General features: G+C 41.4%; 1 pseudogene; it reads right to left on the reverse strand.

The window, feature by feature from the left end:
• Positions 1–1,670: 1,670 nt before the first annotated feature.
• On the reverse strand, positions 1,671–15,135 carry LOC134218179 (uncharacterized; annotated as a pseudogene).
• Positions 15,136–25,632: the final 10,497 nt, after the last annotated feature.

The raw sequence follows: 25,632 nt of genomic DNA on the forward strand, positions 1-25,632 counted from the left end.
TAATTTTCATCTCTATTTCTTACCTCGTGCATGTTTTCCTCACTACTCACTTCTCACTGTAACGATCATATCTTACTTCTCACCACTCACTTCTTACTCACTTCAGTACACCACTCAGTACTCACTTCCATTTCTCAGTACTCACTGATCAACTCATCTATCACTACTCACTATTCACTTCGACCATCTTACTTCTACTTTACTATAAGGAAACACTTTCAACTGTTCGACCAAACAGCATTCGGTCAAATGATACGGCCAAATAAACCTACGCCATATTTCTACAATGCCACAGTGTTAATATTTTGAAAATTCCTTCAATATAAAGTAAGGGAATTCAATGTATTTGAAAGGGCCATTTATCGAAAATACTGTTTGGACGACAGTCGTTGAACCGAACACGTCATAGCTCAAAACGCCGTTCTGTCTAAATAGTCGTTCGGATAAAATACTAGTGTGAAAAGTCATACACCTTAAGTTGCTATCGACAAGTGAGTAATGGAAGTAAACGTCTTCTTCTAACTTCGCACTCTTCAGTGAGAAGTGAAAAATGAGGCGTCTAAATTCATTTCGCGTTTCTCACTATTCACAGTGAGAATTGAGAATTTAGAAATTCATTTCACACTTTTCCTTAACTTTTCAGAAAAGTGAGAGTCTCGATTCTCACTCTTTTCTGCCAATCGATCATTTTAGACAAATGGCGTTTTGCTATTGGGGACCTTTTTAAGCAGTGCGGAAAATGCGTGGCTACAGAGCAAGACCATGCTGAAGTTGGCTGGGTCTGATTTTCGAGGGAGTTTTCTCGACTTTTTGGACATAAAAGTAACATCGTGTTAGCCTCATGAGATACGAATGCAAAAATAGTAATTTGCTTAGAAACCTCGCAGTAAATAACTGTGGAAGTGCTTAATGAACACTAAGTACGAGTCGACCTATTGGCGTAAACGACTAAATGGTCCTTCCAGCCTTTCAGTCAAACGACCATTTCGAGCAAATGAACTTTCGGTGAAATGACCCATTCTGCCAAACAACCTACACACTAGAAATTATCACCGACTTCGGTAATATTTTTCGAAATCTAAACCGCTGAGCGCTCGGTAATGTATCCATTAAAGTTCGCATTACCGAACGGCCTGTATCGCGACCAGAAATATAGCTGTCAAATTATTACAGAATGTTGTCAATCATGAATATTATCATCAGACTAAGGCCGGAGGGTGCTATAAAAGACTTCTCCATTCAGCTCGGTTCGGCTCGCACTTCGCCAACCACGCAGTCTGCGGAGGGTCCGCAAGTCGTCCTCCACCTGATCGATCCACTTGCCCGCTGTGCACCTCGCCTTCTTGTTCCCGTGATCATTGTCGAGAACCATTTTACCGGATTACTGTCCGACATTCTCATGTGCCCGGCCCCCAATGTTAAAGTGGATTGTAAATTTCATTACGATCGTACTGTTCGTTCAAATGTCAATAAGAGATGCATAGGGTTATAAAATATAAATTTTGAAAATTATATTCAAATAAAAGTTGAAATATCAGATTGTTGTTTGAATGCTTATTTATTTATTGATTCAATTGAATGAGTAATTTCGGACATACTTTTAAATTTCATCACAATCCGTCGAATTTCATATATACGATATATACATTTCTCCATAGTTCACGACATATTCATTCCAGCGAATGTAAAAACTTGGCTCCTGTTGTGCTCAATGTTTCGGTTCGGCTTATTGCACGTTCATGAACAGGAAAACTGCTTATCCATTGAGCTGGTGTCATACAATACCACCATAGATTCCAGCAGTAGCTTAAAGGTGACTTTTAAATCGACGGCCAACGGAATTACCCACTCATTCCATCGTATAAAACAGTCCTGACTGAACTCATATTGCTCGCCCTAACGAACAAAATGGAATCGCTGAAATCATTTGTGGCGGCTCATCTTCCAACTAAATGAATTAAAGAAAAATACAAAAATGCAATTTTATATAGTTTCATATTTTGCATTACCTAATCCATTCTACGATGCCTGATAAGGTATTATCATTTTCTCAGAGTTATCTTTCTTTCTTTGGAGTTTTTTGGAGTATGTTTGATATATTGCCTACCAAATTCAAAACACGATTTACCAAATTTCATCTTCTTAGAGGTTTGGTATTGCCCAAAACTTTGCTTCAATATGTTCCAATTGTCCCAGAAAGGTGCGGCAGCGGATTTCAGCTTGACGTAATCAATACTGATCTGTAAAAACACACATTTAGACAATTAATTTTACATTTTACATCAAGCACAAGTTGAATGAGAAAGAGAATATGAATGATGTTACTATTATACCTTTGATATGCTTTAATCATTTGCGGGCAGCAGGGACTATGTCCAAGGGCTACTGATCCCTCCCAGGCCATCTGGAGTTGTGGGGTTACCTAGGATGTGGTGGGGTTTGCAGGGCCCTGTTAAACCTCTATAAAAGCTGCATGTATCCGCAAGTAGGCCCCACGCGACCGTGTGCGCTCAAAGCGCACAAGCCCAAGTCCTGGTGTTAGGTGGGACGCTAAACAGCCCTGACACGACGGCCCTCCGACGAGACAGGAGGTTGCGCAGGCCCAATAAGCCGCCTAGAAAACCAATCATTACGAACAATATAAGAGATAATGCTACCGATAAATCGGCAAGACCAGGCGACGAATACAGGATCACGATTGGAAGCTTGGAACATGGAATTGCAAGTCGCTAGGTTTCGCAGGTTGACAGGATGATCTACGATGAATTGCATCCCGCAACTTCGACGTCGTGGCGCTGCAGGAGATTTGCTGGACAGGACAGAAAGTGAAAGGGGCATCGAGCGGCTACCTTCTACCAAAGCTGTGGCACCACCAACGAGCTGGGAACCGGCTTCATAGTGCTGGGTAGAGAACGCGTGATTGGGTGGCAGCCAATCAACGCAAGGATGCAAGCTGGAGATTAAAGGCCGTTTCTTCAACTCTAGCATCATCAACGTGACCACACGAAGGGAGACCCGAGAGAGAAAGAAGCGTTCTAAGCACAGCTAGAGCAGACATACGATGGATGCCCACTGCGGACGTTAAAATCGTCATCGGTGACGAAACGCACAGGAAGGGAGGAAATGATAGACGGTCATCGGACCGGATAGTCTGCACAACGTATCGAATGACAACGGCCAACGATGCAAATCTGCAGCCGCCGCGGAATGGTAGTCCGAAGCACCTTCTTCCCGCAAAAATATCCACAAGGCCACATAGATCACCCAACCAAGAAACGGAAAACCAAATCGACCACGTTCAATCGACAAATTTCTCCGACATCACGAACGTCCGCACTTCCGCAGTGCGAATATTGAATCCGACACCACCGTTGCAGTATGCCTGCGTCAAAACTCTCGACGGTGCAACACGCGTCGAAGTCGGACGCCGCGGCTTAACATTGGGCGGCTACAAGACGGTAGACTAGCCAAGAATACGCGAGCAGCTGGAAGTGGCAACTTCCAACGGAAGAGCAGCTAGGCGCAGCGTCTCTGAAGATGGCTGAGTATTCGATCCGCCATTGAGCACCGCAACCGCCGCACTGGCACGGTGCCCTCGGATCAGAGAAACGACTGGTATGACGGCGAATGGAGCAGTTAGTGAAGAGAAGAATGCAGCATGGCGAGATTGCTGCAACACCGCACGAGGGCGAAGAAGCACGATATAAACAGGCGCAAAAAAACTCGATTTTCCGGAGGAAAAGCGCCAGCAGGAAGATCGAGACCGTGAAGAAACGGAGCAACACGCGCCAATAACACACGAAAGTTCTATGAGAAGTTAAACCGTTCACGTAAGGCCACGTGCCACAGCCTGATATGGTGGACATAACGGAACCTTCTACGAACGAGCGTGAGGTGATCCAAAGGTGGCGGCACTACGAAGAACACCTGAATGGCGATGTAGACGAAGATGGCGGTATGGTGATGGACCTGGGAGAACGCGCGCAGGAGATTCTACGCTCCGGATCTCCAGGAAATCCAGGAGGAGATTGGCCGGTGAAGAACAACAAAGCCCCTGGGGTGACCAACACCAGGAGAGCTATTAAACACGGTGGTGAGACACTGGCTAGAGCGCCGCACTGGGTCATTACCAAGATTTGGAGGAGGAAGTTTTGCGCAGGAGTGGATGGAAGGTGTCGTGTGTCCCATCTGCAGATACCGCGCAATCACATTGCTGAACGCCGCCTACAAGGTATCTCTCCAATTTTATGCCGTCGACTCAGCACCAACTGCAAGGGAGTTCGGGGCAGTACCAGGCGGGTATGGGCGAACGCTCCACCACGGACCAGGTGTTCGCCATTCGCCAAGTACTGCAGAAATGCCCGAATACAACGTGCCCACACATCATCTATTCATCGACTTCAAAGCCGCATATGATACAATCGATCGGACACGCTGGCAGCTAATGCACGAACACGGTTTTCCGGATAACGACACACGGTGATCAAAGCAACGATGGATCGGATGTGCGTAGTTTGAGTTCAGATTCTCGAGTCCCTTCGAAACCCGCAGAGGGTTACGGCAAGGTGATGGTCTTTCGTGTTTGCTATTCAACATCGCTTTGGAAGGGTACGAGAGCAGGGATTAACACGAGTGGTACAATTTTCAATATCACCAGCCATTTGGTTTGCGACGACATAGATATTATGGCACGTAACTTTGAGAAGATGGAGAAGCCTACATCAGACTGAAGAGGGAAGCTAAGATCGGACTAGTCACAACACGTCGAAGACGAAGTACAGATAGGAAGAGGTTCAAGAGAAGACAATGAGCCACCCACCGCGAGTTTGCATCGGTGGTGACGAAATCGAGGTGGTAGAAGAATTCATGGCATTTGGACTCGCAAGACGCCCGATCGAATAGAGTTCGCCGCTCACCAAACTGACAATCTACAAAACGCTAATTAGACCGGTAGTCTCACGGACACGAGACCGGACGATGCTCGAGGACCAACGCGCACTGAGTTTTCGAAAGGAGTGCTGTACCATCTAAGGGGTGCAGATGGCGGACGGTACGGTGGAGGAGGCGAATGAACCACGAATGTACACAGCTGTTGGGAGAACCATCCATCGTTCACACCGCGAAAATCGGACGACTGCGATGGGCCGGGCACGTAGCCAGAATGTCGGACAGTAACCCGGTGAAATGGTTCTCGACAACGATCCGACGGGCACAGAAGGCGAGTGCAGCGGGCAAGGTGGATCGATCAGGTGGAAGATGACTTGGGACCCTCCGTAGACTGCGTTGGCGACGTGTAGCCATGGACGAGCCGAATGGAAGACTCTTATATACCGCACAGGCCACTGGCCTTAGTCTGAATAAATAATAATAATAATGTTTAATCATAAATAAGTGCAATCTTGCTTCAACAATAGAATGTAAAGTAATAATCCAAGACTTCGTTCAGATTCCGACCCAAATAAAATTTAAAAGCGACAGTGAAATAATTTTATTAACTTTGTCAGATTCTTCAGATGTGATACACTGTGCGGTAATGTCGAAAGGTACGGCAGCGCCAACGATACACCGCAATGATATTCACCCATTGCAGAAAGCGCGGCGGTATTTTTCCTGAAGGGTTGCAACTATAGATAGTAGAATCTATAGATGAGCGAAAGATGGCTGAGTCGATTTTTTGCCCGTGCATAGCGCATATGACGTCACAGCCCTTAACGTTTCCATTGAAATCTGACGTCTGCTCGTTTGAGAAACGTTTGACAGTTCGTTTGAGACAGAGGATTTACTTCGCTCATCTATATATTCCACTCATCTTAGTTTCAATACACTCAAGTGATGTAAAATAAAAGTAGCACATCTTTCTACATCTTTTACTTTGAATAACCATGATGACAGCGAACATAATATCTCAATAGTGACACTATCTCATTTTTTAATTATCTAATCTTTTTTATACAATTAACAAGAATGATAATACGTTAATCAATAGCAACCGCGATTTAAATTATTAGAAACAAACATTATATGTTATATTGATTCGTGGCAGAAGGAAACCCTTGCCAAATGTTACGCGTGATTTTGACTGACAGCGTCTTGTTTACTGAACTGACAGTCAATTAGGAATTGAATTCCATTGGAACAGTGAGTCTTTGTCTTACAAGTTAGATGTAAACAACATAACATTAATGTGTACTGCGGCAGTGAAATTCGTGATAATATAGTTATCCTCTCAACATTTTCAAAATAGTGCTCGTTTACATGAGGAAAATGGACGTACGATTTTCAATCAAACGCCTTATGGAAATTTGCCACAAGGAATCGGTATGGATTTCAATATGTTGCCTTATGAATGATGATTTTCATTTTAAAAAAGTGTAGTGCGGCAGACTGGATTCGAACCATGGACGTCGGGGTCGGAGGCCGTATGTAGACCCACGCCCATCGACGCTTGAGTACCGTGGACCCTCGATAATTTGAACGGTACCTCATTCTTAACGGGTTCATTTTTAATTGAACTTCTGTTACTCTCATTTGCATCAGAAAACTGGTTCTGGCCTGCTCTCTTGGCTGGTTTGTTTTGATTCTGCATTCCGTTTCACGATGTTCCATTTTTCTTCTCGATTCCACGTGTTAAACGACGTTTGAACATTTTAATTTGAACGATGTTCAAACGAACGGGGTTCAAATTAAAAGTGTTCAGATTAAAAGCGGTCTATTAGGGGTTCACGGTATTCGAAGAGGTAACTGCGTATAAGAAGCATGATGGTGGAGTAATCAGTCGAATATTCATAAGGCGCCAGTTTGAATTTCCATAGTCCAGTTCGCTGAGTGTAAACGTGAGGTTGTCACTCTGATGGTCGTTAGCAGTAGCTGGGGACACCACTCGATTCAGAGCGGCGCACAACTGTCATTTTGGTGATTTAGGTTGCTGCGTCGCAGCATGCGTGAGATAATAAATGACAGTTGTGCGTTGGTTCATTATCGAGTGGTGTGCCCCGAAAACGCGAGCACTTTAAACTTGGATTCTGCTGAGTGACCTTAATAGCTCGTACGCTGTAAACACCGGGAAATCCTTCAAATAGTCCTGCTGAACTTGTTGTCCAGACGGAGCGCTGGCGATCGCAAAGGTAGCGGTCCATACCTCAATCACACGGGCTTTATTCGCCTCGATTCGGAACGATGAATTTCAATTCTTGGATCTGAAAGTGGGCGATATATGAGTTACAATTCAAAATTATCCTGTACTTGTTTTAGATATACAGTGATTGAATATCCACAGGGCAAGACTGATCAAAAGCGAAATATTCTGCATCGATGAATTTGATCCGATCCTCCGACGATTGATAACTCGTTCTCCGGATTTTCAGCCAAGTATTCCATACGGTAGTGGATTCTACCGGCATGACGATTCACACCCGTGCATGGGCATGAAACCACAGTGCCTTGAAAACAAATTAAGAAAGTGTTCGTTATTTGGATTGTTACATTGTTGCTTTATACCTGAGGTGTATCAGACCTGTCGTTGCCAGGATAAGGTATGACTGTACCAGTGACAAAGGATTTGATTTTTATGATAGTTTATCGGTCGACTGTAGAAAAAAAGATTGTGATGTATTTGAAAGTTGTGAATTTAAAGTATATATATAATGAAAAATATTTCAACAATCGTTTACTCACCATCCGTGCAAAGATTTCAAGCATTCGCATAATAAATTATTATGCGCATCAGTCCGTCTTTAATTCGTCCCTCTCGCAGTAGTTCCTGTATTGCTGCTCCTTGATGGTTCTTTCAAAAATCATCAATCTGAATAGTCGTTGAATTTACACGTTTGGGCAATCACGTCACTTTAACAAAGTCAAATAAGAACTCACCTCCTCAAGATTAATGCCGTGATAAGGGTTTGTTTGATCAATCAACGCTTCAGTCTGTATGATTCCTCGGTCAAATAGCGTCTTCTTCAATAAATTCCTCATACATTGTATCCACAGCTTCAACGTTGTTATGTTGTAGTTTTTCGATTAGTTTAATCATTCTTGTGCTAAATTCATTCTATTAAAGTCTCGTTCGTTCAAAGCCATGAATGTTGGTAAGTCGTCGATTTCTTCTTTTTCTGTAAATCATGACGAACGATGCTTAATAATTTTGTATATTATAACAAAAGCAAATGATTGGGTGTTAATAATCACGATTATAACATCGTCTTGAATTATTTTTGGATAGTTTATCGTAGACCAAAATGAATATGTCAAGTATAAAGCATTCTTCCAGGGATTAGTACATCACTAGTAGTTACTTCAACTTCGTAAGCTTGAAGAAATTCGTTAAACCACGTTGTAGAGCATGTACGCATCAGTAGCTTCTTCCAGAAATGTGCTGCTGAGACATTCTTGACGATTCACGAGTTTTGCAGAAATGTATTTCAACTTATCACAAAAAGGATTTCAAGGATATTAATTATCATCCTGAAGCACTGCCTTTGCTAGACTCGAGCAAATGTTCTTAAAGTTCTCTAAGAGCAGCTTGGTTTTACCAATCTTATTGGTTTGTTCTCAAATTGAAGGCAGTTGTACTGTTCATTGATCCACTTCTTTATGCACAAGCATAGTGCCTTAGATGGTGAAGTTATTGATTTTCCGGTCGAATTTTGAATTAAAATTTGTTCAAACAATCTATGCTCTTCAGGCTGATATAACAAATTTTCGGACACAACCGGAGACATAATTATTCTGTAATATTGATGAGGTGACCAATGAGTTTCATATATTCGCAATCTTCAGGAACTAGATGTCGAACAAAAAGGCAGCACTCGTAGGAGAAAGTTTTGGAAGAAGTCTGCTGTATTCGGTCGTAGGACGTGAGAGCATCTCTTGGTGAAATTAGGGATGGCTGTTACATTGATCATTGAATCCGTAAGTGAAGGTGTTGATTCGTTTGTTCAGGGTTTTAGTTAACTTGTATCTTTTGCTTATAATAATGCAGGAACAACTGAATCGAGGGTATAACACCTTCTTTGGCCAAGCATCCCATCCAACGCAAAATTGTCGTGATATGATAATACTAAGTCATTCAAAACCGTTCCTGAACATTTTAGCCACATTCTTTCGGAGTTATTATCCTTGCTGAACAATGAAGATGGTGTGCCATTCCTTATCTTTAGTCTCTATGATTTCAGTCGGATCCATGGAACCTTTCCCTGAGATTTGGCAAATTTTGCAGAAATAATTGGCGCTTGGGCTGACAAACCAAACATGTCATGTCACCAATGTGTCATCACAGAAGATGGTTACCACTGCTCTTAGTAGGAACTCTCCGACCCATAGTACATCAATTCCTTTCTCCAGTGCCTTGAGCTCAGTAATTAGAGGCTCCAAGATTCTAGCAATCCGTTTTTCTTGACATCAACCGTCGCAATACAGCACAGGAAATACAGTCCTTGTGGAGCTATTCCACTTATCTGGAAAGTTTTTAATTTTGAAGCTGAAATTTGAGACTTTATTTATTTCTGCTAGAAAGCTAAGAGCATTACCAAGCTCAACATCATCCGATAAATACTGAGTCGAATACAATTAGGAAAATTTCGGAAATAATATTTCGTCCTAAAGTCTCACCGGATTTGAAGGAGCTGTACCAATGACGCATGGAGTATTTTCAATTTTCCTCCTTCAGCAGATTTCGATTATCGGAATCAGCTTTAAATCGGAAAATCAGCTTTAAAGTGTCATCACTGATATATGACGCTTTCGTTTACTAATACCTTTTGGTGCCGAATTATATGCGAATATCTTCGCGATTCAATAAGATATCCTTAGGTGTTGGAGTTGATACAGATATTTTCCAAGGAAATTGATTGCTTAAAAGTGTATTACTTGATCGAAGAGCTGGTTGAAATGAAAAAATTTCGAAACAGCCATTTGTTCGGGAGATAATGCTATGCCCTGAGATTTGAGAAACTTCAGCGAGACCGCTTCTAGGTATTCCGCGATTGGTTACAACAGATTCACATTTTTGTGAATTCTGTTATTTCGATTGCTAGACCCACGTCGTAAGTTATACGGCAGATGCTTATGTTGATGATTTTCTTTATTTCATCCATGTGATGATTGGTTTCGGAATCATTAGTTCTCGATGATGTCTTCAGGACTCATCAGGAACAAAACTAAACCACTAGAACAACATCACTCTGTGCCTGTGTACAAGTGGCAGCTGGTTTTTCTAAATAGCCTTTGAGCGTATAACTGACTACATAGCGGAATTGCAATGTTTAAATGTGCAATCAGAATAGGTCTGAGAAGGATTAAGCTTGCAGACATGTTTATTTATATGGCTCTAAAACGGAAACATAATTCGGGACTTGAGCTCCGCCGAAAACACCTAATTGTGGCCTAAAATAAGCAATTTGAAATATATTGTTTTATTACTTACGGAAAAGAAGTACCACTGTTCATCCTGCTGGCGAATAGCATTAATAACCGCGTCCATTGCAATTATCACTCAAAAATCATTTCAAATCCGCAAACGAAGTCGACACCGTTCAAAATCAAATATAGCTGCGGAAAGAGTGTTGCGCTGTATCACGAAGTTCAGTAAAAACCCATATTAATCCACCTACGTTGGTGGTGCCTTTCTCGCATTTAAGACACCAACCTTATATATTTATATGGTCCGATGTACCATATTCTTCATAACTTTTAAACGCAATGACCGATCGTTATAAAATTCAATAGTGATCAACAATGCTTTGTCCCCTGTCGAATGAAACTTGTTGCGAAAATCGGTTAGATTACTATACGAAAGTTGTTCAATGTTTTTATAGCTTTTGCACCAACACACACATACACACATACATACACACGGACAGAGAGAATATGCTCAGCTCTTCGAGCTGAGTCGATTGTATATAATACTATGGGTCTCAGAAGCTTCTATAAAAGTTCTTTTCGGAGTGAAATGATAGCCTTTCGTACAGCTAGTTACACGAGTTGCATCAGCTGTTGGGAGAACCATCCATCCTTCACACGCGAAAATCGGACGATGCTGGGCCGGGCACGTAGCCAGAATGTCGGACAGTAACCCGGTGAAAAGAGCAATACGTAACTGAACAATTGATTTGATCGAGGCAATCAGTGCTGTAATGATAAACTAAGAAGAGTTGCATGAACGAAAGTTCTTCGGCCGGATATCTAACATTTTTTTTCTCAATGAAGATCTTTCTATTTGATTCATTTGTTTTTACAATTTTCTTACATTTTAATTGGTCAGCCTCCTAGGGCTCTGCAGCTTTAGTTAACATTGATATTATGGTTTTGTTCCAATTAAATTTTGTTGTTATAAACTAGGTATTCGGTTTGCTCTAATGAGCTATGGTTTAGTTTGAATTGTAAAATTTAATAGAGCCTACCTAACTTATCCTAAATTTGAAAATACCTTGTGAATCAGATCGCGCACAATCTGGTGCTCAGAAATTTGACAGCGTGCCCTTAATCTTTGCAGGGACTCACCAAAGTGTTCCTCTGAGGTTTTCAACTTGGTCAACCTGTGGTATTCCACATTTTATGTGGAGCATCTAGAATCAACCGGAGGAACTTATTCTGTACTCTCTGAAGTTTTAAGTCATGTGTTTTAGCGCAACTCTACCAAACTGGCATAGGGTTTGTAGACATAAAATTTATTTTCATCTGTCTAACACGAAGAGCCTAAATAATTTTTCTCAAGATTATGTTTCCGTGACAAGATCGACTTTCGGTTGATTAGTGGAAACAGAAGTTTCAATAGCACATGAGCATGATTGACCGCCCACGGTTGCTACTCCGTTATTGCCAGGCCAGCAGTAATTACAAAGAGAGAACCAACATATGAAGTTTGGGCTACCATCATCTTCAATGTATACGAACTGGTGACCTTAAATAAGCAATACCAGCGCCGGCCGTGTCCGAATGCAGGTCAACATGGAAGCCTTCTTGATCTGCACTACCACGAGAAATCACTGGGATGTTCGATGTATGGGTTAGGGAGTTTGGTTTGGAAATTCTATTGAAATTTCTTTCATGAATTTATTTAATAAAGCCTTCCTTCCTTCAGAAATTCATTAAAAAAATCTACTAGAAAATCTATTGTAAATGTGCATTAAAATTTGTTTCAAATATTCATTCGGAATTTTCTCCTGAAATACATTTGGGAATTCCACCAGGAATTTCTTCCAAAAATTATTTAGAAAATCATACAAAAGTTCTTTCTGAAACTCCTCTAGGAATAATTTATGAAATTCCTCCAGAAATTCCTTAGTAAAACAATATAAAATTCCTTCCGAAATTCCTGCAAGAATTTTGATGAAAATTATTGAAGAATAATCCTAAAGGAATTTTCGGAGGAGCTTCAACCGAAAATATAATACGAGTTCCTAACGGAATTTCGAAAAAAAGGAATTTTTCGCAGCAATTCCTAAAAGAATTTCCAAATTAAATGACCGAAAGATTTTTGAAAGAATTTCAAAATGATTCTGGAAAGATTCCTGAAAATATGGCCAAAACAAAATCCGAAGTAATTTCGAAAGAAATCTCCAATGGTCTAAAGATTTTCTGGAAAAATCGAAAGGAATTCCGAAAAAAGAAATTTCGAAAAATTGAGAGAATGTTCTGAAGAAGTTCTCAAGGGAAATTTGGAAGGAAATTTGAGAAATTACTGGAAGAACTCCCAAATTATATTCCGAAGAAATAGCTAAACCAATTTCCGAAAAAAATCCTAATCCTAATACAATTTTCTTTTGAGAAATGCTTTGAAAATGTCTTTGGAAATATCTATCAGAAATCCTTCGTTTAGTTTGCAGTAGCCATCGAGCAAGTAAGTATAGTGCGTGTTTTGGTCGTCACGAAAATGAAAAAAATCTATTTGGTGTTCAGTGGCTCATGCGCATGTAATGCGCTTCGGTCCGGTCGAAACAAGCGCAATCTTAACTTATTTGCAGTAGCCATCGAGCAAGTAAGTAAAGTGCGGAGTTCGTGAATGGACATGTTACGTATCTGACGCGGACTCGGGTGTTTAGTTTAATTTTGTGCGGCCGGATAGTAAATCGGCAGATCCGAGAACATAGTTCTGTGTTGGTCTGTGATCCGAAATATTTTGTTTTGATCTGTACGGTTCGGAGAGTAAATCAATTATTACGCGTTTTTATTTGCATTTCATATAATCCCCTCCCTTAGATCGCATCACTCACCAAAGTGAATCCAGATAAAATATCCTATGCAACTAACACAATACCACATCCCAAGACAATCGTGGATATACAGAGGTGTTCTCGGTCTCTAGTAGAAGCGAGAGTCGAACTAACAATCTTTCCTTTCCTATATGACCGTAAGGACGTGACCGGCGCCATTATTGACTTAAAAAACCTTCTGACTGAGCTTCTGACACGTGTACATTGAGAATGGATAGCAAATCCCATGCTACATTCACATGGTTCTCTGGGCAATTTCACAAGATCCAATCAATCACGGAGTAGCTGTGTGATTTGAGTAAAATGCCTTCAGCGTGTGTTTATAGATTAACATCTCAGCGTGTCAATCGGCGAGCAGCAAGCCATGACTCTGCCTCTTCTGGTCAGATCTCCGCACAGCGTAGACACGAATCCACGGAGAGTCGCTGTCATAATTTCGTTCCGGCCATTTAGGGCCACACATTTTGGCGATCCAGCCAGTCTATTTGTTGGATCGCTGGTTTGTGGTTTGCAAAATCACATTACGCGTCTCGAAGACCGTCGTTGTGGTTTGCAAAATTACAAGACGCGTCTTAAAGACCGTCGGAAAATGGTTTGTGGTGGTGCGTCTGATATATCTATGGAAAAATGGTTTGTGGTTTGAAGAACCACAAGGCTCGTCTGGAAGACTGTAGAAAATTGGTTTGCAAAATCACAATGCGCGCCTGGAAGACTGGTGGAAAATGGTTTGTGGTTTAGGAAACTAGAAGGCGTGTCTGAAAGGTGACCGAAAAATGTTTTGCAGTTTGTGAAACCACAAGATGCGTATGGAAGACCAACGGAAAATGGTTTACGGTCTAGAAAATCTCAAAGTCCTGCGTGCATTGATTTTGGTTAAACAAATCTAGATTTCATGAAGCCACTAGGCGGCGTTAGACTACCAGTTGAGGAATGTGGAGTTTGAGTAAAATGCCTTCATCGTGTGTTTATAGATTTACATTTCAGCGTGTCAATCGGCGAGCAGCTAGCCATGACTCTGCCTCTTCTGGTCTGATCTCCGCGCGGCGTGCACACGCATCCACGGAGAATCGCTTTCATAAATTCGTTCCGGCCATTTAGGGCCACACAGTAGCAACTACGAATTGTACGGTCATAATGTTCATGCTCATGGTCAAGCTCAGGACTTACGTTTTTTTTCTATTTCAGAATTTTTAAAACGACCGCGTTACGCTGTGTTCAATGATTTTAAACGTTAATAGCGTTCGTCTCAGTAAACGAATGTATACAGTAATCCCCTAAATCGACGGATTGTAAGCAGGCCTTTCATGTCCGTGCTTAATTAAAAACTTGTTTCAATAGGATTAAAACTGTTCAAGGACAACATTGAGTTCATGGGAACTTACAAATATGGGAACCGCACCATTCTTGCATCATTCCGTTACCATGTTCTGATTGGTTCAGACACCAGCGAATGGTTCAGTGCCGTTATTATTATGGTACAGCTATCGTTTGGATTTATGCGGGTATTGCTTCCCAGCTAGCACTGTTGTACGCATTTTCACGTCTGAAGTTACCACGGTGCAGCAGTAGCGGTTTTCTCCCCTCTTTTGCTTCTTGGCTGCTTTCGCGACTTTCCGGGTGGCGTGGACCTGCTCTTCCGAAACTTGAACTGCATGCTTGCTAATCCGTTGTCACCTTCCGTGTGGATCGTTTAGCCTGTAAAGGATGACCCTCTCAAGGAGTTTTCCGACCTTGTCTAGCAGGTATATAGGTCTATAGGACAATGGCTCACCCGGCTTAGCAGTACTAACTTTTGCCGCTCCCAGCAATCGAAGTTTCCTTCGTCTATGCACTTCTGGAATGTGGTGGGAAACGGTCCTCCGATAATTGTTTTTAGTTTTTCTGGATTCCTCTCTAGCAATATCGCTGGACCTTTAATCATAGCCATAGCGACCCTGTATGCATCCCCAATGGGTTCGCATCCGCGTTGTGGCAGAGCTCCTTCGTGCAAGCTGCCTTGTGATGCAGATGAGTAGCATCCAGCAATAACGCATACTGCTTCCAACGATATGCGCTAGCGACTGGAATGGTCTATCAGCCAGAACACACTTTTCAGCTTTTCACGGTTCCGCTTGGTTTGCAGTGCATTTCCCCAAGCAAGAACCCCATACCGCAGTATCGATGACAAGACACTAGCTAACAGACGCTTCGTGCTGCCTATTGGTCCGCCTACGTTTGGCATGAACCTCGCTATTGCGTTCATTGTCTTCGCCGACTTATCGCAGGCGTAGTAAACGCGGCTTTTGAAATTAGGTTAATCGTCGATCATCACTTCCATGTGCTTCAGTGATCGCTTCGAAGCAATCGCATGTCCTCCGACGACGATCTCTCCATCCGCAAGATCGCATGTCCGGGTATGCCACGATCGCAGCTTATAACGCAATGTTTGGCATTCCATCCGGACCGGGGATTTCTTCCGGCGTTTCGAAGCTTCTGCAAGCTTGCTATTGTACACTTGTCGATCTACGGGGCTTGCTTCTCTTTCTTCGCCGTACGGTGTTGGTGGGCACATGGTTGGATCATGTTTCGGGAAGGGACTCTCCACAATTGCCTTCAACTTGTCCGGGCACATTTCAACTGGCGTCGACGGGCCTTTGATCTTCACCATAACGACCCGATACGCGCCCCCAGGAGTTGGCGTCTTGCTCCTCGGCACAGTTCCTTGTAGCAGTCTGGCTTGCTAAGTTGGATATCCCGTTTCAATACGGTCCTAGCCTCACGGAACGCCGCGCCGCCTTGTGTTTCTCTCTTTCTGGTTCCGTCCTTGCTATATGTGCCCGCCTCCGAGCTTAGAAGCGTGCTTACTCTGTCGATCCACCTGCCTTGATTTTCCTTCAATCATTACCAGTGCCCCTGAGGACGTAGTACTCCTCGTCTTCCTTCACCACCAATTTTATAGGCATCATGCCTGCGAGTACACATTCCGCCTCGCAAGATACGGGTGAATGAAGAACTTCCTGCCGGCTGGTTGGATGGCCTCATATGCCCAATCTATAAGAAAGGGCACATACTAGAGTGTGCCAATTACAAAGGGATCACCCTTCTGAACTCGGCATACAAAATTCTGTGGCGTATCCTGTTTAACAGACTGAGATCGCTTGAGGAGTCCTTCGTTGGCGAATACCAGATCGATTTTCGTGATGGCTGATCAATGATGGATCAGATGTTCAGCCTGCGGATGATCCTTAATAAATTCCGGGAGTACAACTTCCAGACCCACCATCTGTTCATTGATTTCAAAGCAGCGTACGATTCAGTGAAAAGAAATGAGCTGTGGCAGATAATGGCCGAACATGGTTTTCCGGCGAAACTGATTAGACGGATGTGTGTAACGCTGGATGGCTCGAAATCAAGTATTCGGCTTAGCTTAGCTTAGCTTAGACTGACTGTACATATCTATGGTTGCTACTCCGTGATTGACCAGGATCAGTGAAGTTGCACAATGAATCAATTGAATGTTTAGCTGGGAGTGGCTACAAAATCCTCACTGTGCAAGTTCAGTGACCCAAACAATATAATGATCAATAACGGCGCCGGCCACGTCCTTACAGTCAGGTAGGAAGCGAGAAGGAAAGTTAGTAGGTGATTTTTGCTGCTCGAAGACCGTGTTTACCTCTGCGTCTCCACAAAAATCACAGGAAGGATGGTTTGTTAGTGGGAGGGTATCGTTGGATCTGGGTTCACTATGATAAGCGATGCGACCATATTGAGATATTTAAACGCGTGTGCTTCCGATCAACCTTGAGTAACTATAAAGAAACAAAAAACAAAAAAAAATATAATAATAATAATAATTACACCTTTTCAATCTTTGTTTCGTATTTCTGCACCTACAACAATATAAATATAATTATAAATTTATGCATGTATTTTTATGAAAGTAGAGCAAATCGGAATTTTTGATCCTAATATTCGACTTAATGTAACAATGGAGACCGTAATTGAATTTGAAAAAAAAGGGTTTTCTTATCGTATAAGGTGGTATGAGAATTGCGAATGAATAGTTAGTTTTCACGAGTTCATTCATACTATGACATAAGTTGATTCATATTTCCATTCACACCAATCAGTGGCGTAGCCACGGGGGTGGTTTTGGGTATAAAACCCCCCCCAGAGACAAAATTGTTGGAAGAAATTTTTTTTTCGAAAGAAAAAAATGTTCAGAAAACCCCCCCCAGACCAATTTTCTGGCTACGCCACTGACACCAATATATAGCCAGGTATACTGTAGAAGCACAAGGTATAAGAATTGCGAGTGAATAATCAGTTTCTACAGTTTCTACGAGTTCATTCATACCATGATATTAGTTGATTCATGTTTCCATTCACACGAATACATAGCCAGGTACAATGTGGATGCACAAGCAGAGAGGAGAGAAATACTTTATTTCGCCACACAACGCCAAGTCAAATTTTTTCGAAGATTTTTCAGCTACCTAGTTCACAGCAATTATTTCTTGTTCCTGTCACATATATAGTTTCTTTTTGCGTACGACAGTCATCATATTTGAGGTATGTAAGAAATCATTAAAAAAATCTTGTAATATTATAACACAATAGTATCTTATAGATTATGTCTGTAGATCAAATCGAGGATGACAAAGGCACTCGCTTCTGGGTTCTGCGTATTCCAGGGACGGTGATTGTCTCTTTGGATCAGTAGTTCACCAGGTATATGGTGTAACACCTACCCATCATTTATTTCGGCATTATAAGCGACAGCTGAGAGAAGCAGCAGTGAATGAGATTATGGAGAATTTTGAATTATATGCCGATCAACTTGTAATATTTGCTGAAGAATCCATTCAAGAGAATTCGTCAATGGAAGTCAAGGTTCGTAAATATCTTGAAAATATGTGGAGTGATGGTGTATGGGTCGGTGCCGACACCATAGCTGCACTTTGCAATTGTCTCCAAATAGCCATTACGGTATACCAAGACAACGGAAAAATCAATTTACTCCAACACGATCCGAAAACGAGGAGTGGCCGTCCTATAAGATTTTTTCCGGGATGTCATAAATGGGATCCGCACTCATTACGACAGTGTATTGTGTTTCCGACCACAAGAGCTGCCATCTTTTGAACTTGACAATCTAGAGACATATAACGTCATGCTCTATAATTCAACTACCAATGTAACTGCTGTACAAGTTGGCAATGTAGATCAATCTATATTTACTGCGATACATCATCAACTGACACGTAAGATACCAACTGAGGACGAATTAAACATTTATCGGGGACTAGTTGCGAGTGAACTTGAAAACCAATCAGATACTTTCTTGAGGTCTTTTGGAATTTCACCGCGATGTGAGTCTGATTTCGATACCTATCTGTTTCGTTTGCGGATTGGTCGACATGATGGCGGCTTTGTATCCTTATCTCTAATGTCATCGCTCTTTAAAGTTAAAGTTTATATCCATAGTACATCTAAGATCACCAATCCGCTTGAGCCTATCGCTTGTGGTGGAAGGGTTGTACTTCATATTCTAGACCAAGAGCTAGATACACACAGTATATACTCCAGCCTAGTATCTCTTGAGCATCTGCATAGCACTGTACCCTCTCGACCATGTCGAAGGTTTATGCCGGACGCTATGGCTATTGCAGCGAAGATAGCTCGAAAGAAGAATCATCTTCCCAGGACACTGTTCACTCTGACGTTCCTGCTATCACAGCGCATGGAATCCTATTAGCTTCTCCGAATGTTAATGGTTGTCGAGCGAAAGCCAAGCGCGATGCAATAGATGCGTATTTGCTATCTAAACGTGTTCATATAGCAGCCCTGCAGGAAGCTAATCTTGATTGCGTGTATTGCCTAACCGCTAATTATAAATGGTATATGGGAGCAACTTCTGGTAATCGTAAACGCGGACTAGCCATTCTAATACGGATCGGTTTAGATGTACAGCAACCAACTACCAAGAATTTTGGATTTGGTATACAATATTTGAAACTAACTTACAAGGTATAATTACATGATATTTAATATTTGCTATCTGAAATTTATTAAACTATTTATAGGTTGACACCACTTCCCTCATACTGCAAATAATAAATGTTCATGGACCAAACGAAAACGCAGATAGCTTTTTTGCTGATCTAGGTGGGGTAGTAGGTGGACTAAACCAAACAGACAATGTGATTATTATTGGCGATTTCAATAGCCATTTGAGCTGTCATGGGCTAAGTTTTGAGGAATCTGCCTTAATTGGTAAATACGCTGGCCACGAACAATTTAATTCAAATGGCTTACAGATGAAGCTGTTTGTGGGATTATACTCTTTTGCTGTACGGAGTACTCAGGCGGTGGCGAATTCTGGATTTAAGTGGACATGGACAAATGGTCGGACTAAAACTCAGGTTGACCACATTCTGACTCACGCCAGATCCAGATTATTTTTGAAGCGGCTTCAGTGTACAACACCAAACGTAATATCCACTGACCATAAGATTTTGCTTTGTAGCATTGTGGCGAATCGGTCAGCTATGCACACTCAACCAAATCAAAGCCGGAGGTTTAATCAGCGAAGTGTTCCAGTCGATCCTTCTCTCCTCAAAAATGATGTTGTGAAGCAAAACTTTATAGAAGAATTAGGTAAAGTCGACTTTCAGTGGATTCAACAGCATCTATAAACGATCAGTGGAAAGGGCTGCGACAAAAACTACATCACGCCGCTGAGACCGTACTAAAAAAGCCCATGCACTTCTTGGTTAATCGGGAATGTAGGAGAGCTCTCGCTAAGGTTAAAAAGTATTCGTTTTGGGTGAGCAGATCGATGAACCCCAAATGGCGCTACCGATTGATGGAAGCAAAGCAGGAATTACGGAGGGCACAACGCGAATACGAGGAGAAGCAAGTGGAAGAATTCTTCAAAGACTTACAGAAGTATCCAGCTGGGGAGCGGATAAACCGAACGTTCCGGTACCTAAAAGATATAAGAAGAGCAAAACTAACTCCAAGCGTGGGAGAGGATTCGCTTGAGTGATTGGCTGATTGATGCGGGCAATTCAAGTCAAATACCGAGTGAATTACCCGAATTAGTAAGTGAGGAGTTGCATGCTGGTCCTACCCTAGAGGAAATCAAATCAATAATAATTCGGATGAAAAATGGTAAAGTTCCCGGAGTCGACGGTCTTCATACCGAGTTTTTCAAGTATTGCGATGAGAATACTATAGGAGAGTTACATCAACTGTTGTCGAGAGTTTGGGAGCGTAACGAATTACCAGAAGAGTGGAAACATGTAGTAGTAGTGCCGATTCCGAAAACAAAGGATCCAAAAACTGTCGGTGACTTCCGTCGGATCTGTTTAAGTTGTACAGGGTACAAAGTGTATGCAAGCTGGATTCTGGAGAAGCTCCAGAATATTATCGGTCCACTAGGAACCCATCAGGCAGCTTTTTTGCACGGTAGATCTACCACGGACCACCTCTTTGTTCTTCAAAAGAGTTTTACAGGAGTACTGGAATGAAGGAAGCCGTTGGTTTTTGATGTCGTTGGACATTGAGAAGGCATTTGATACCGTTTCTCTAGAGTCATTGCCTGCTATATTACGAGGTAATTTATTATGATCTCTTGATCTCTTTAACTGAAATGAAGCTCGACTTTTTTGTAAGACGTTTTATTTTTTTTTGTTTTAGCTAGAGGATACCCAGTAGAGTTTATTAACCGTATTCTACAATGCTGAAGAGGGGAACATATGCAGGTACTCTGGGAAGGCCAGATGACACGTCCTATGATTCGAAAAAAGGGAATTAAACAAAGGTGACTATTACCGCCTTTTATTTTTATTTTAGTTATGGATGCTGTGTTAGAATCCGTGACTGATGAAGTGAATTTGCGGCTAGATCATGAAGGACGTTTAACGTTACCCATGATACTGGCATTCGCGGATGACCTGATTATAATAGCCGAAACTATTGAAGATATTGAGGAAATAATTAATAAGCTAACCGAATATCTATCCTATGTTGGGCTTTCGCTTAATGAGAATAAGTGCAAAGTACTAATTCGGGAGCCGCGATCTGAAGCTATATCAGAAGTCGTAATCTGTGGGAAAACGTATAAGACCACAGAATCATTACGATACCTCGGAGTACATTTGACGGCCAGACTAGAGCGTCCACAAACTGTGCGAGCAAGATGTAAGAATGCTGTTAAAGTGACCCAAGCAATCATGCAATTTTTAAGAAAGTACAACCCATCTTGGCAGATGGGTCAGACAATCTATGAGACTGTGATTGCACCTGCGATGTTATATGGGACGCAAGTGGCCATACTTACAAAATATAGTAGAAAATCACTAAGAGGGTACGAAAAACAGATAGTTAAAGGGATGTCCAGCCTATGTCGCGATGCTGAAATAAGCAACCAGTCCGTTAACAGGTTATTGCAAAAAAGAAGGATCACCAAGAAAGTTCGCATGTACCAAATGAGGTGGTGGGGCCATGTTCGTCGTCGTCCGAGATCTCATCCAACACGTGCTGCTGCTCGTTTAAAAGCCACGAAACTTCGACCCTGTCGACCAGGTTTCACTTGGTGGGATTGCATTCAACAAAATATCAGTCACTATGGCGATTTAAATTATGCGGAGTGGAAAGAATTAGCTAATGACCGTGATAAAGTTCATAAAAAATTACTGGACATTTACGATCGAGATGAGTCCGATTGCAGTGATTGGGGTAAGTTATAGGTTCAATGTTCGAAGAGTTCTACTCAGCAAAACCAAACATAATGTGAATTTTTTTCATTCTAGAATCCTTGCCTGACACATCGTAGTGAATATGGGAGAACTACACATACCGTTGAAATAGTAAATGAATGTGGGGGAAATAACAGTGTTTAAGATATAAGATATTTGTTTGATTATATGTTTAAGAAATAAAATAGTTAAGGTATTGTTTGTTCCACCAATCCCATTTTGTTTACATATTCGTCAAATTAATACAATTCTTACGATTCAGCATAATGTCATTGTACTTCACTTAAATAAGAAAATACAAACAAGAAACTCACCTAGTAAATCCTTACCTATCTTTACCTATGAGGCTGCGCATAGTACCACCACCCAAAGTTCGAGCGGTGCCGAAATTTGTTTATAACACATTTGAAATGAACCATATACGTCAATGAGAGTTCATTCCGACGTCGGTCAAACTCCGACAGCTAACCCACGCACGTCCCACAACTTGAATGGAGCAATTTACAATACACATCCTACCTACACATACACATTCACCGTTGTCATACACTCCAATTGCGTTTTCCCAAAATTTTCATGCAACTTTATTACGTACCTTCGCATCTATGCATACATACTCTACACGGAAGAAAAAAAGTACCCAAAATTGAGTACTTTTAAACTTACTTTTGAGTTATTTTTTCTCTTCGCTTTCATCCACAAACAATCCAACGACGCCAGTTCAATACGGGAAGCCAATTTTGAGTTTTATTACCTGAGGTCGAAATTGAGTGAATTAAACTTAAATTTGGGTCAATAAATTTTCCGTTGGGTACTTTTTTAACATGGGAGTAAAGGCAAACTACTTCGACCCTACTTACTCAATTTTGGCTTCCCGTACGGATGTTCGAGGTTGGGTGAATTAAACTCACTATTGGGTAGTTTATTTCTTCCGTGTATAGAATCTCTATAGAATCCTATAAGACTACCGTTTACCACACCACCAACACACACCGGTAAAGTCAAACCGGATGAACGGGATGAACACTCATGTAACAGTGTTGACAGGTGCATCAATTGATGGTGAAATTTCTTGTTTTTGGAATTGTGAAGGGGATAATATTATTCGATATATCCAATTCTGGAGGTACGAACTTGTTTGTTCTACCAAAGACGATTGCAATTAAAAAAAATTATATTGTAGTTACGTAACGGAGCACAAAATAGAATAGATGTATGCATATATATATATATATATATATATATATATATATATATATTTTTTCAAGTAATGCACTAAAACATTATCTCTATTGAACCGGACATTTTATTAACTGGAATCAATGCAAACATAAAAAGTGTTTCTTCCAAGCAAGGTCATTCAATGCATATCGATTCACTACTATGGATACACATCATATGCACTTTCCACAATCTCGCCAAACGCCAATACTCCAGTCACATCCAATCTACAATACAAGCATCTTGTCGACCGATTCCGCTATCATCCGCACACCACCGAAGCTCGTGCCTGCGCCGTGTAAACTCATTTTTCCTACATATACATACACACTTCCTCAATCTCAACCCACGTTAACGCTGATCTGCTGATCAAGCTGCGACAAGCCGCTGAGACCATGCAGAAAAGATTAATTTTCTCCACCTTCCAGTGGAAAGATCACACATATTTCATGACACACCACTAACGCCTTCCATAATAATCACTTTGAACATCCTACACTTAATTTATCTTGATCTAAAACCAATTTTATTCGCTATTTAAACCACACGAGAAAGAAAATCAAACGCGACGCTTGGCAGTGCTGCCAAAATCCTCGAAATCAAGTATTCGGATTGCAGACAAAGTGTTAATCTCGTTTGTGATTCCTTAGACGGATTGAAGCAGGGTGATACTCTTTCAATTTTATTGTTGAACATTGCACTCGAAGGCGCTATAAGGAGATCTGACGTGCAGAGGAACGGCATTATCATCACGGTGTCAGGCCATTTGGCCGAATAGTTGAAAAATTTGACCTCAGATTACGAGTAGTGAAGAATGAGAAATGGAATGTGAGTAATGAGAAGTAGGAAGTGAGATGTGAAAAGTGGGAAGATAAAGTGAACAAGAACTGAGAATTTAGAACAGAAAACTTCTTCCTTCTTCGTCTCCGTTCTTCCTTTTTCGTTCTTCCTTCTTCTTCCTTCTTCCTTCGTTCTTCCATCTTCCTTCTTCCGCCTTTCATCTTCCGTCTTCCTACTTCCATCTTCCTTCTTCCTTTTTCCTTCTTCCTTCTTCTTTCTTTCTTCTTACTTCTTCCTTCTTCCTTTTTCCTTTTTCCTTCTTCCTTCTTCCGTGCTCCTTCTTCCTTGTCCCTTTTCCCTCTTCCTTCTTCCTTCTTCCTTTTTCCCCTTCTTCCTTCTGCCTCTTCTTTCTTCCTTCTCATTTCTTTCTCCTTCCCTCATCTTTCTTCCTTATTTCTTCTTTCTTCTTTCTTCTTTCTTCTTTCTTCTTGCTTCTCCCTTCTCTTTTTTTCTTTTTTCTTCCTTCTTCTTTCTTCTTTCTTACTATTTCCTCCCACCTTCTTCCTTCTTCTTTATTCCTTCTTCCTTCTTCCAGCTTCCTTCTTTCTTCTTCCTTCATCCTTCTTCCTTTTCTGTCTTCCTTCTTCTTTCTTCCTTCTTCCTTCTTACTTTTTCCTTCTTACCTCTTCCTTCTTCCTTTTCTTAATTCCTTCTACTTTCTTCGTTCTTTTTTCTTAATCTTCCTCTTTCCTTCTTCTTTCTTCCTTCTTACTTTTTCTTCTTTCTTCCTTCTTTCTTTTTTCTTCTTCTATCTTCCTTCTTCCTTCTTAGTTCTTCTTTCTTGCTACTTCCTCCCACCTTCTTCCTTCTTCCTTTTTGTTTCTCCCTTCTTCCTTCTTCCTTCTTCCTCCTTCTTTCTTCCTTCTTCCTTCTTCCTTCTTACCTCTTCCTTTTTCCTTTTTCTTTCTTCCTTCTTCTTTCTTCCTTCTTCTTTCTTCCTTCTTCCTTCTCTCTTTTTCATCTTCCTCCTTCCTTCTTTTTTCTTCCTTCTTCCTCTTTCTTCTTCCTTTTTTTCTTCTTTCTTCCTTCTTTAATTCTTTTTTCTTCCTTCTTCCTTTTTTTTCTTCTTTCTTGCTACTTTCCCCCATCTTCTTCCTTCTTCCTTTTTGCTTCTCCCATCTTCTCCCATGATATACGAATGTAAAAATGGTAACCTGGCATAGAAACCTCGCGATTAATAACTGTGGAAGTGCTTAATGAACGCTAAGCTGGGAGGCGGCTCTGTCCCAGTGTGGGGATGTAATGGCAATAAGAAGAAGAAGAAAGTTTAATCACCTACTAAGAATCCTACGATTTCTGCGGTGATCCTCCAAACTTCTTTCGGGATCTTCCGGTTTCCTGTCAGGAGCCATCGGATTCCTGATGATTTTTTTCATTCCTTTTTTATTTGTTAGGCACTCTGTGTTACTTTACCGCTACTGTGCCGAGATTTACTGTGGTATTGTGCTAAACAGAATCAACACTGAATCTATTTTAAGATTTCTATTACCATTATTGTTGTCGTTGCCAGTCCATCTCATCGTCCATTGTGTTCGTTTGTCCATGTCGTGCATCCAATTATCGTTGCATTGTTCGGTTGCCATTAATTTTGGATCGTTGGAGGAATGCTTCCGAGAGGA

Source organism: Armigeres subalbatus, chromosome 1 (assembly GCF_024139115.2).
Source record: "Armigeres subalbatus isolate Guangzhou_Male chromosome 1, GZ_Asu_2, whole genome shotgun sequence".
Classification (NCBI taxonomy): Eukaryota; Metazoa; Arthropoda; class Insecta; order Diptera; family Culicidae; genus Armigeres; species Armigeres subalbatus.